Consider the following 13,099-nt stretch of genomic DNA (forward strand, 5'->3'; position numbering starts at 1 on the left):
CACAGACACACAGACACACACAGACACACACACACACACACACACACACACACACAGCTGCAGTCATAACGGTTAATGACTAGCTCATGCAAATACTCGTATTATTTTAATGTCCAAAATTCAAGAGAACACATGTCACTGTTTTTAATTAAAACTACCCTTACATTTCCTAGTTTTTTAAATATATTTTTACAGAATTTGACATTAAATTAATTTTTTTTTTAAATCTTCAAATATTTTTTAATTTACTAATCACCGATTTAAGAACAAATGATTCACCTTTGTGTTTAAACTCATCATTAATTCATCACAATGTGATTTGATGTGGGCTGATGCAATACTGCTGGAGGATTTTAAATCTGTGAGCGTGTTTAGGTCAGATGTGTGTGCATGGCTTCCGAGCTGGTGAATGATAATTAAATGCAGATTGTCTTTTTCCTCATTATCACCAACAGTCCGTTCATTAGCAGATTCGTGATTGTGCTTCTTTCTTATAAATTGATACAATTTCAGTATTTGTCTTCTGGGTTTATGAGCCCATAATATTCGTTTTTCACGATGCATTTCACCCGAGGATTTATTCACGCTGTGTGTTCAGGAAATGAAGCGTTAAGAGATGTTTAAAGGGTTTCTCTTTTGCTCAACTTTAAACCCCCTCACAGTCACATGTCACACCTACAGCAGCTGTGTTTAACCTGAGCTCAGATCAAATCCAAAAGTACATTTAAAGCATCTCTCCAGCTCCGGGTTCTTCCTCTCCAACATTCAAACAATCCTCATTAGGCTGTGCTATTGGCCATGGCGTGCATGACGTCACCAAATCCGGCGCCTCTAATTGGAAATAATGAATGCGAAGGTGGCGGTGCAGAGCTTATTAGCAGGAAATTATATCCTATTATAGCGTCCCACTGCTTATCATCTGATTAAAACCACGTGGTTACACATTTCATTTCACGCCATTTTATCACATTCACACAGGAGGAATTCTCAGGCTGAAAGCTGCATTTGGAGGAAACATATGGAGTTTTCCGCACCACCACATCAACACATTTAAACATGGGTTTCTTAAATGACCAGAATGGAAGAGGCTGAGCTGACGGTGTAACAATGAGTCTGATGAACACACACACACACACACACACACACACACACACACACACACACACACACACACACACACACACACACACACACACACACACACACAATTCACAGCCGCAAATTTGAGCTAGAAATAACGACTTGTAAATATATGAATACGTTTTCCACAGGTCTTGCATGTAATGAAACTGCAGCTACTGCACATCCCTGAATGTGGAAGAATTTAACAAAATATATCAAAACAATTATAATAGTATAAGGCATTATGTGGGCTGTGTGTATTTTTTTAAATCATATTAAACTTGACTCAAGGTTGCGTTTTTGAAACTGTTTTGATATGTAATATTATTCTACCCTAAAACAAACAGTAGCTAATATAACTAGGTTGTCGAAAATCTTTGCACCTCCTTTTTTTATTAACAATACTTCAAATATAAAATATATTAAATCCCTTAAACTTCCCAAAATATCCAAAGTAACTACGCAAGCCTGTGTGTGATGTGAGTGACAGGGAGCTGTGTTACCTATAGCCACGTGCTGTGAGGCCGCTGAGTGTCTCTCCAGGGATCCCTGGAAAAAAAGACGACCGTTTTATTCTTCGGATGGACTCGGAGCCAAATGACCTCCTGAGCATTCTGCGGCGCGCCAGCAGACTGAGATCTGCTCCCGCAAAGTAACGTGTTTTAACAGAGAGATGGTCGGCGTGAAGACCTCCTCCGTGAACAGCTTCAGCATCCCGAAAATTCAAAGTGCAAATTACTCATACAATTGTGCAGAACAACATATTGCACAACATCTTCATGTTTGAACATAAAGGAGGATGGTCAGCGGCTTTCGCTAAATGAGGCTCTGATATTCTGCAATTGCACACACACAACTACTGCCTCGTCTGTGTACAAATAAAATACAGATAAAAACAATACATAGTAAAACCAAACTTCACATTTTAAATCTGAATTTCCACAATTACGTTTTTTTTTTTTAAAGCAAAGCACCCTTTGGTTTCCCTCTGCCTCTCCTCATGCATTTACCCCACATTAATACTCTCCTGTTCATCATGTGAAACGTTGCATAATCCCACTTGTGTGTGTGCTTCCCTGCTCCAATCCCCCCTGAAAGCTCCACGCATTCTGCACACAGGCCTCGTATACTCGGTGCGTACGTGTGGACTGGAGACTTGGCCTTGTGATCCCTTTATCCGCCAGCTATGGGTGTGAATGCCACCACTTTGTTTTATTACGCATGCAGCGCGGGGCTGTCGGCTGCTAATCCTCATATCTGAGCCACATGTCCGCTAAGGGCTTAATGTGGAGCCACAAACTAAAAGAATGACAAGCTTTTCTGTTTTTGTCCTCATCGTGTCATGTTGGGTTGTTGTTTTTTCGTGCCATATGTTGCCCGATAGCTGGAGAAGTGACCCTGTTAGTGCCCGGAGGTGTGTGTGTGTCAGTGTGTGAGAGAGAGAGAGATGAAATCAGGTCTGGGAGCGCCTCTTGGCCTCTGTGAATGGCGCATGTGAAGCCTGTGCACAATGCGTCATTTAGGCTGAAACCCTGAGTTCTCCCTCAGAGACAAAACACCTGCAATTACAAGTTTCTCTCCCCTGAAGCATGTCTTCCTCTCACACTGATCTGAGGCCCTACCCCACACTGCAGGCTCAGAACACATCATTTAGAGTTATTACATCTACACCAACCTGTCATGCAGTTTGAAAATAAAACATTGAATAAAAGACAAAATATGCATATTTAGTGGTGTGCAACATCCAGCTCGTATTCGCTCCCAGCAGCTGATGACCCCCCCCCCCCCCCCATCCTGCTACACTCCGCAGACAGAAAACATTTTTAAATTCAAGCAGAAAACATGCTGCTCTAACACGCATCGCCCATATTCTCCAGCAACACACAACCACACACACACACACACCGACACACACATCCTGCTCCTCTGCGTGCAGGCTGGAAACGCAGGAGAAAGCGCGTTTTCCTCCGGTGTTTTTAACCGATTTCCCGCACCTGCCTTTCTCTCTCCCCCCGTTTTTTGTTGCAGAAAACCCACAGTTAGTAGCCTATACTCACGGTGTGTCTGTGCTCTGCTCCCCGGCAGGAGAAGCGTGCAGCTCGGGAGATGGAGACCGAGTGATCCGGAGGGGGGGCTGAAACTCAGCTTCATTTCTGCGGCTGGTCGTGACGTCACCGTGGCTCCATCCATTCAGGGTTTCCCCCCTGTTTCATTATCCTCCCCATTATTTCCCGCGGAGGTGGACTACACACACGCACGCACACACACACACACACACACACACACACACACACACACACACACACGCTCTCACACACACACACACACACACACACACACACACACACACACACACACACACACGCTCACACACACTCTCCCTCCTCCTCCTGGCTTGCCATCGCTCTCGTCAGATGCAATATGAACTTAAAGCATGCTGCTCTAAAAACATATACTGCCAGCAAGACCCTCCCCTTTATGACACGAGGCAGGTCTGCCATTTGTCTCCACCCTCAAAAAAGAAAGAAGACGCAGGTCGTGAATAAGCATGGAGCTCATAAGAGAAACTCATTGTCTGAGTTCAAAAACGTGCATATTTAAAGTGAATATTAGACATGCTGATGTCGGTGAGCAGACACCGATGAGCAGAACACTGATTCATGCTTTTACAATACTGTTTTCAAACAACAAAGCATATTGGTTTGGCTTTTCAACAACAAAAGACACATCGGAGACAAATCAAGGTGCAGCTACAAGTCCAGAGAAGCTCATTATCAATTCATGTTCCTTGGTTTCATTTTACATTTTGGACAAAACGGATTCATAGCCAGAGGTAGAAGTACTCAGATCCTGTACTTGAGTTAAAGTAGAAGTACTCAGATCCTGTACTTGAGTTAAAGTAGAAGTACTCAGATCCTGTACTTGAGTTAAAGTAGAAGTACTCAGATCCTGTACTTGAGTTAAAGTAGAAGTACTCAGATCCTGTACTTGAGTTAAAGTAGAAGTACTCAGATCTGGTACTTGAGTTAAAGTAGAAGTACTCAGATCCTGTACTTGAGTAAAAGTAGAAGTACTCAGATGCTGTACTTGAGTAAAAGTAGAAGTACTCAGATGCTGTACTTGAGTACAAGTAGAAGTACTCAGATGCTGTACTTGAGTTAAAGTAGAAGTACTCAGATCCTGTACTTGAGTTAAAGTAGAAGTACTCATATATTGTACTTGAGTAAAAGTAGAAGTACTCAGATCTTGTACTTCAGTAAAAGTAGAAGTACTCAGATCTTGTACTTCAGTTAAAGTAGAAGTACTCAGATCCTGTACTTGAGTTAAAGTAGAAGTACTCATATATTGTACTTGAGTAAAAGTAGAAGTACTCAGATCTTGTACTTCAGTTAAAGTAGAAGTACTCAGATCCTGTACTTGAGTAAAAGTAGAAGTACTCAGATCCTGTACTTGAGTTAAAGTAGAAGTACTCAGATCTTGTTCTTGAGTAAAAGTAGAAGTACTCAGATATTGTTCTTGAGTCAAAGTAGAAGTACTCAGATCTTGTACTTGAGTAAAAGTAGAAGTACTCAGATCTTGTACTTGAGTAAAAGTAAAAGTACCAGAGTGTAGGAATATTCTGTTACAGTAAAAGTCCTGCATTCAAAATGTTCCTCAAGTGAGAGTAGAAAAGTATTCTCATCAAAATATAGTGAAAGACAGTAAAAGTAGTCGTTGTGCAGATTGGTCCATTTCAGAATAATATATATGATGTGTTTTATAATGATTGATCATGAAAGTGTTCTCAAAGCTGGTGAAGGTGCAGCTAGTTTGAAGTACTTTGTGTACTGCAGGGTAGCTGGTGGATTTACTCCAGGTGGAACTAAAGTCTGATTCAACACTTGATTAGATTTCACATCCTTCATCCACATCTGTGAAGTAACTAAAGGTATTAGGTACAGTACCTTCTAGACTTTCAATCAGCAAGTGTGCAGTTTCAAGTTCAAAGGCTTTATAGATACACAGCTACACTAGATATGTATTGAAAAACATACGTCACCAACAATGCAACATAATACTGTGTATAATAACAAATACAAATCTATAAAAACGTGCATGAAAATGTAGCATGAGTGCAAGCAGTGCAGGAGAAGAGAAATATGTATTTATTATGACTCTCCTACATGTTGGTTAACGGGTTTGTTTCTACGCTTCAAGAGGAGAACACACTGGGACCTGGAGAAGAATGGCTTTTCAATTGATTTACAATAACACGAGCACTATCGTTCCTCTTCTGTGTCTCTGGTTCCCATTGATGTACACAAATGTATTTTATGTGCCACGTGTCTTCAGTACAAATATATATTAAAACATCTCAGCAGGACAGCATTTCCTTTATTTGTCCCACAAAGGAAAATGTACGGCAAAGTATGGATAGAGACGAAGAAACTACAACACTGTTATATAAAAGGAATGCACATGAAAGTTTAACAATTTACAGATTCAAGATGTAAGGCTAATGTGTACACTAGCTACAGGGTATGGGAATGAAACACTGAAGTCAGGCTCCTCCAACAGTGCAACATGAATATAGGACATAAAACAGATCAAATAGTGCAAGTAAATGCACATAAAATAGAAATAGTGCAAGAACAGACGGTCACATTCAGGTGGATAAGTCAGCAGTACTTATTAGATACAAGTGTGGTACAGTAACAGTGATCTTATGGTTCAGTAAAGATCTGTTACAAAGGGTTAGGGTACACTGGAACAAAAACTGCTCCAAAAACTAGTGAACAAATAAGGAAAACAAGGTGTTCTCGCTTGTAAAAAATGTTGTTGAAAAAGTGAACATTTGCTTGGTAAGATTTCTTGTAATAAGACGGGATATTTAGAAAAATCAGATCTTGTAATTAGCTGGGAGAACTTATTTTGAACGACCAGGAAATGCTCAATAGTTTTCTGCTTTCTGATGTTTTCAAGAGTCTTTGACGAAACAAGATACTTCTGTCCCCGTATCTCACTGCATCGTTACTTCTTAAGTTAGTAGCTCTTATACCAGGTATAAAAACATATTAGACAAATATACTTAGCAAGATTTTGAGTTTGTGTAGTGTATGATACAGTTTCAGGACAGTGTTAGGGTTTAAAAAGAGTTTGGTGTAATCTGGTTCGCTCCGTCCTCCTGTCGTTGTGCTTTGATACACAGGAGTCCAGGAATGTGAGCAAGGGGGGGGGGGGGGGGTTTGAAGACCGTGCAAATCAGCTTTTACTGTCACCGGGTCCGCAGACAAGAGCCAAGAAAGGGGGTCTGGGTCGCTCGATTATCATAATAATCAGATCGCACGGATCAAAATCTCCTTTGAATAAATTACTGCTTCAATAGGAGGCGCGACTGCCAAGGAGACAACTTAGTCAGCCTCTGTTTCTCTGTCCCCCCACTCTCTGAGATCAGACTCTACACACAGCTACTGTCCTCTGACACATCTCACCATGCATTTATTCATCACTACAGTAAAGAGTATTTGATTCCATTGTTCACTATTTCAATGTACATCCTGTTCTTGTTTATCTTATTATATTAACATGTATAAAGACTCCTGCACTTGGTCACTACAACATTTAGCTTATTGGATTTTATTCTGACATGTATTTAGTTCATCTGCATTTGTCTTGCAACATAATACTTTATTCCTACGTTGTTTCTTTTTGCACTATTTAAATAGTTGTATGACTTATATATATATATGTTTGTGTCATTGCTGGAGGAGCCTGGGACTTCACATTGTCATTTGTATTCAATATAAATAACCTTATTCCACTGCTTTCATATAACATAATACAGTTATGTGAAATCTGTTAACATAACACATTTAATTAAAGTCAACGTTTCAGAGCAGCCTCTCCCCTTCCCTGCAGTTTCTCATTCCTTTAGCTTTGAACCGGTAAAATGAAGTTTCATTGCCAAAACTGTAGCTACTGTGCTTGTGACAATAACGCCTTTGAACCTCTGAATCGTGCGCAGAGCTGCTCTTGGGAAAGTGTTTGTTGGAGGCGCTAATGGGCTGAAGGACTGGCACAATAGACTGGGTGCACCAACCCCCCCCCCCCCCATTCTCTCTTATTCCCTACAGGCTGCATGGGAACCCGGGCACCGAGCTGCACCAGGGGCACCAGGGGCACGCTGCATTGTGGAGCCACATCCCAAGTTCATTGTAATTATTAAAACCGTCACTTTAAATCTGCTGTAAAGTGAACACATCCTGCTGCAGCTTCAGTTTACTTTGTTACAGCAAAAGTGAAGATAGAGACAAAACATAAAGGGCATGCACAAAATATATATATATATAAAACAAGTTATTCTGATGTACAAGTTACATTCTTATAGATATTTCCAATTCAATGAGAAGGCACATTTAATGCAGGACATTAGAGACAAAGAAAGTGTTCAGGACGTTTCAACGTTTTTAGTTCAGCATCGAATCACAGCCCACAGAAACCCCTCCGAACACAAGAGGCGCGTTCACACCGGAGTACTTTTCCCCGTACTTTTCCCCGTACTTTTCCCCGTACTTTTCCCGTTTAGTTCCGTTAGTGCCTGGAATTTTGCGTTCACACCAAAAAGAGAACTTAGTTCAGAGAACTTTCACCCCCATGTTTAGTGCCTGCTAGAGAGGTGGGACTTTCCTGGGGAGAAAAAAGTACCAATTTCTGATTGGCTGGGCGAATTGCAAACCACGCCCCGTAAAACTCCATCCATCCATCCATCTTCTCCCGCTTATCCGTGGTCGGGTCGCGGGGGTAGCAGTTCCAGCAGAGAGCCCCAAACGTTCCTTTCCCTGGCGACATCAATCAGCTCTGACTGGGGGATCTCAAGGCGCTCCCAGGCCAGCGAAGAGATATAATCCCTCCACCTGGTCCTAGGTCTACCCCTTGGTCTCTTCCCAGCTGGACGTGCCTGGAACAGGAGGAGCGGTTCAACTCCGAGTCCCTCCCGGATGACCGAAATTCTCACCTTATCCCTAAGGGAGACACCAGCCACCCTGCGGAGAAAACCCATCTCGGCCGCTTGTATCCGCGATCTCGTTCTTTCGGTCATGACCCATCCTTCATGACCATAGGTGAGGGTAGGATGAAAATGGCCCGGTAGACAGAGAGCTTTGCCTTCTGGCTCAGCTCCCTTTTCGTCACAACGGTGCGGTAAAGCGACTGCAGTACCGCTCCCGCTGCTCCGATTCTCCGGCCCATCTCACGCTCTATTGTTCCCTCACTCGAGAACAAGACCCCGAGATACTTGAACTCCTTCACTTGGGGTAAGGACTCATTCCCTACTTGGAGTGGACAGTCCATCGGTTTCCTGCTGAGAACCATGGCCTCAGATTTGGAGGTGCTGATCCTCATCCCAGCCGCTTCACACTCGTTTGCGAACCGATCCAGTGAGTGCTGAAGGTCGCAGACCGATGAAGCCATTAGAACCACATCATCTGCAAAAAGCAGTGGTGCAATCCTTAGTCCACCGAACTGCAGACCCCCTCCCCCACGACTACGCCTCAAAAGCCGATCCATGTATACTACAAACAGGATTGGTGACAAAGCGCAGCCCTGGCGGAGGCCAACCCTCACCGGAAATGGGTCCGACTTACTGCCGAGGACCCGGACACAGCTCTCGCTTTGGGAGTACAGAGATTGGATGGCCCTGAGTAGAGACCCCCTCACCCCATACTCCCGCAGCACCTCCCACAGTAACTCCCTGGGAACTCGGTCATACGCCTTCTCCAAGTCTACAAAACACATGTAGACCGGATAAGCGTACTCCCAGGCCCCCTCCAGGATCCTTGCGAGAGTAAAAAGCTGATCCGTCGTTCCACGACCAGGACGGAATCCGCATTGTTCCTCCTCAATCTGAGGTTCGACAATCGGCCTGACCCTCCTTTCGAGTACCTTAGAGTAAACTTTCCCGGTGAGGCTGAGTAATACTCCAGCTCTGCCTCTAACATAGAGGGCGGAGTTGTCGGGTTCAGGAGTTCCTCAAAGTGTTCCTTCCAACGCCCTAACACTCCATCAGTTCAGGTCAACAACGTCCCATCCTTACTGTACACAGCTTGGATGGTTCCCTGCTTCCCCCTCCTGAGGTGTCGGACAGTTTTCCAGAACAACTTTGGTGCCGCCCGAAAGTCCTTCTCCATGTCTTCTCCGAACTTCTCCCACACCCGCTGCTTTGCCTCAGCCACGGCTGAGGCTGCTGCCCTTCGGGCCTGTCGGTACCTTGCAACTGCCTCGGGAGTCCCCCGGGATAACAAATCCCTGAAGGCCTCCTTCTTCAGTCGGACGGCTTCCCTGACCACCGGTGTCCACCAGGAGGTTCGAGGGTTACCGCCCCTTGAGGCACCGAAGACCTTGAGACCACAGCTCCCCGCCGCGGCTTCGGCAATAGAGGCTTTGAACACCGACCACTCTGGTTCAATGTCCCCAACCTCCAGAGGAATGCCCGAAAAGCTCCGCCGGAGGTGTGAGTTGAAGGCCTCCTGAACTTGGGCCTCCTCCAGACGTTCCCAGTTCACCCGAACTACACGTTGGGGCTTACCAGGTCTATCCAGAGGCTTCCCCCGCCACTCGACCCAACTCACCACCAGATGGTGATCAGTTGAAAACTCCGCCCCTCTCTTTACCCGAGTGTCCAAAACATACGGCCTCAGGTCCGATGATACGATAACGAAATCGATCATGGACCTTCTGCCTTGGGTGCTCTGGTACCACGTACACTTATGAGCATCCTTATGTTCGAACATGGTGTTTTGCTTCACAGACGGATCATGTCTCTGCAGACTTGAGGCTCGTACGGGGCCACAGCAGTGACGGTGACCAACAGCAGGAGAACAGGTGAGAATATTCAGCATACTCAACGCCTCCATAAACATGCATATTAAAGTGAATATTTGACACGCTAACCGCGGTGTCCAGTCCTGCAGACATCGACGAGCAGCAGAACACTGATTCATGCTTTGACAATAACACCTTTATTCCGCACCTTATAATTTATAAGCACCTTTATTCCGTCAAGAGATTCTCCTCATTTGTTCAAAAGAATCACTTGTTTCTGTTGTTTGGTTTCAAAACAGCAGCGACTCACATTCACACTGGAGAGGGCTGATGTAAGTAGTTGAATATCTTAGTTTTTAATATCTGAAATGTGGTCTTTGTTTTTACTAAAATATTCTGTCTCTAACGCAGCAGCAGGATGTGTTCACTTGACAACACACACACACACACACACACACACACACACACACACACACACACACACACACACACACACACACACACACACACACACACACACACACACACACACACACACACACACACACACACACTAAAATGGAGCCCTTATTTTTAAAGGAGTGATAGGAACAGGTTTCACTGATTTATTTGTCAAATGTTGTGAGACTGCAAATTAATTAATTAATAAAGGCTCATCTCTTGCTTTTTCTTTCAATTTCAGACCATGACATTTTCATTTGTCTTAGATTGTTACATGAGAACAACGGAAAGGGTTAACAGGACAAATATCGGCAGGATTGTTTTAAGACGAAGGAAGAAAAACCCTCCAGGAAATCTGCAAAATAAACTCCATCTAGCAGGAAAAAAAAATCTAATCTTAACTGTCCACCAAACAAAGAAATGTTGCAACACACACACACACACACACACACACACACACACACACACACACACACACACACACACGCTTATTTTTGAATGTGTTGGGGGGATATTTGGCTCATTGATCTTAAAGTTTGAGAGAGAACAATGAGGAAAGTCATCACAAAGAAAATCGACGGGATATTTTTCACATTTAGTCAAAAAGATCTCGTGAGAAATTAGGAAATAATGTTGGATCTACAAAGAAAAGGAAAATGTTGTCCATTTGTGTCGTTTGGTGCCTTTACTCTGAAACATTTGGCCTCTCCACATTGCATTTTCATATTTGAAATGTCCTATGAATCTACCTGATGTTCGGCTGTGCAGGTGAACTGCTCCAGCTGCTGATGTCACATCCCCTAACCCCCCCCCCCCCCCCCCCCAGTGTAACCTCCCAGTATAGCCGCCCAGTCAGAGACGTGATCTGCAACCCAAAGCTCCCATCTTTTGTCCCCCAAAATCTGCACATATTGTTGGAGCTCCGTGGGGGCCAAACAGCTCCCTGTGCCAAACCAGACAGAATACACACGCGCACACACACACACACACACACACACACACACACACACACACACACACACACACACACACACACACACACACACACACACACACACACACACACACACACACACACACACACACACACACACACATCCCGTCCTCCTAAATACTTCACTAGGGAGCAGTGGTGTGGAGGTGAATTAAAAAAATAGCGTCATGCAAAATCATTTAAAAAGGCAGAAATCTTTATGTTGTTTTTCATTTAAAACATGTTACTTGAATGTGACACATTACATGCTTCAGATTTGGGTCATACATATTTATTTCAGGGGTAAAAAACGTCCATCTGTCCCCCAGGGAGGACAGCATTCAGAAAGGGATGTTTAGCCTTTAGTGTCTGTATTTGCTGTCTGAGGTGCTGCCATGTTGCATTCACACCCTGCATGTGATGCAATGCTCCAGCTTCTCACTCACCTCCAGCTCTGATCCTCTAAAAACAGCATCTGTACCGAGCAGCAAATAAAAAAAGGCTTTTTGTCGAAGCCTCAGATAAATCACGGCCTGCAGGGAGAACAAACACTCTCTATAAAAGAGACCGGAAGCTGCAGCAGGAATCCTGTCGCAAAAAACAAAATCCGCTTTTGTTTTAAATCATGAAGGAAAAGGAGAATGCATCCTGTTAGAGAAAGAGGGGAAACATGGCGGGTTGAAAAGCTCCCACGCCAGTCATTACGCCTGCAATTAGAAGCTCATTTGCATACATGCTAATGAGTCACAAATGCATGTCGGCGCTCGCGGAAAAACGAGCAGATTTAGGCCTATGTCTTTTTTATCCTGCACGAGGACTTTGAAGCAGAGGAACATTTTCACACGAGGCCTCAGGAGGCTTTTATTTTCCTAAATGTTAATTATGTAAGATGCAGATTTTAATATAGTTTGTTTAACAGTTTTTAAATCGGGCCACCAACACTGATCACAGATGGAGAGACGCTTCATTTATTTAAAGAACATCGGATTTCTGCAGAAATGTGTGTGTGTGTGTGTGTGTGTGTGTGTGTGTGTGTGTGTGTGTGTGTGTGATCCTGCGTCTGCAAAATCCAACACACACTTTAATCGAAACAAGCTGTACATTTGAAAACACTGAGGTTTTATATTGACTTTATTTAAAGCAACACATTTGTAAAATCCAAAAGAGAGAGAGGGGGTTTCACGATTTGTGCCCACATGTCCTGGGTTTAGGTTAATATGCATAGAGGCCTCGATATATATAAAACCAACCTTTGCTTTAAACCAGGGGGGTCAAACTCAATTTCATCACCGGCCACATTAGCATTATGGTTGCACTCAAAGGGCCGGTTGTAACTTTAAGACTATATAAATATTTAATATATTGTGGTGGAACATTACGGGACATACATTAATTAATGTTATTGCCTCTGCATTGGATTGTTATCGGATAGGGTAATAACTTCATAATTAACTACGTCTGAAAGCAGAAGTTTAGGGCAAATAATTGCAAGTCTCTTCAGAGAGAATGTCACAAAATGTTTTAAAAAGAAAAGCCAAATTCTGAAGAAAAAAAGTCACAAGAAAAAGGTCAAATTTTGGAGAGAAAAAAGCGACATTTAAAAAAAAAAACAACATTTCGAAAAATATGTCAAATTCTGAGAAAAAGGCATATTTTGCAAAAAAACATTGAGATGCATTGTGGGACGTGTAGTTTATGGGCAACGTGCTTCTGTGAATCGGCATGTAACCGTATAATAAACATATTATATTCTTTCAGAGCTGT

General features: G+C 43.3%; 1 long non-coding RNA gene across 2 annotated transcripts in view; it reads right to left on the minus strand.

The window, feature by feature from the left end:
- LOC117537427 overlaps positions 1-3,442 on the minus strand; it is a 13,245-nt gene extending 9,803 nt beyond the window's left edge. The window contains exons 1-2 of one of the 2 annotated variants that reach the window (XR_004567715.1): positions 3,180-3,442; positions 1,626-1,671 (exon numbers count right to left, since the gene is read on the minus strand). This is a non-coding gene — a long non-coding RNA (uncharacterized LOC117537427). The remainder of the gene's footprint in view (positions 1-1,625; positions 1,672-3,179) is intronic. The other variant, XR_004567714.1, reaches the window with a different exon arrangement.
- Between the last annotated feature and the right edge of the window lie 9,657 nt (positions 3,443-13,099).

The sequence above is a fragment of the Gymnodraco acuticeps genome, unplaced genomic scaffold (genome assembly GCF_902827175.1).
Source record: "Gymnodraco acuticeps unplaced genomic scaffold, fGymAcu1.1, whole genome shotgun sequence".
Classification (NCBI taxonomy): Eukaryota; Metazoa; Chordata; class Actinopteri; order Perciformes; family Bathydraconidae; genus Gymnodraco; species Gymnodraco acuticeps.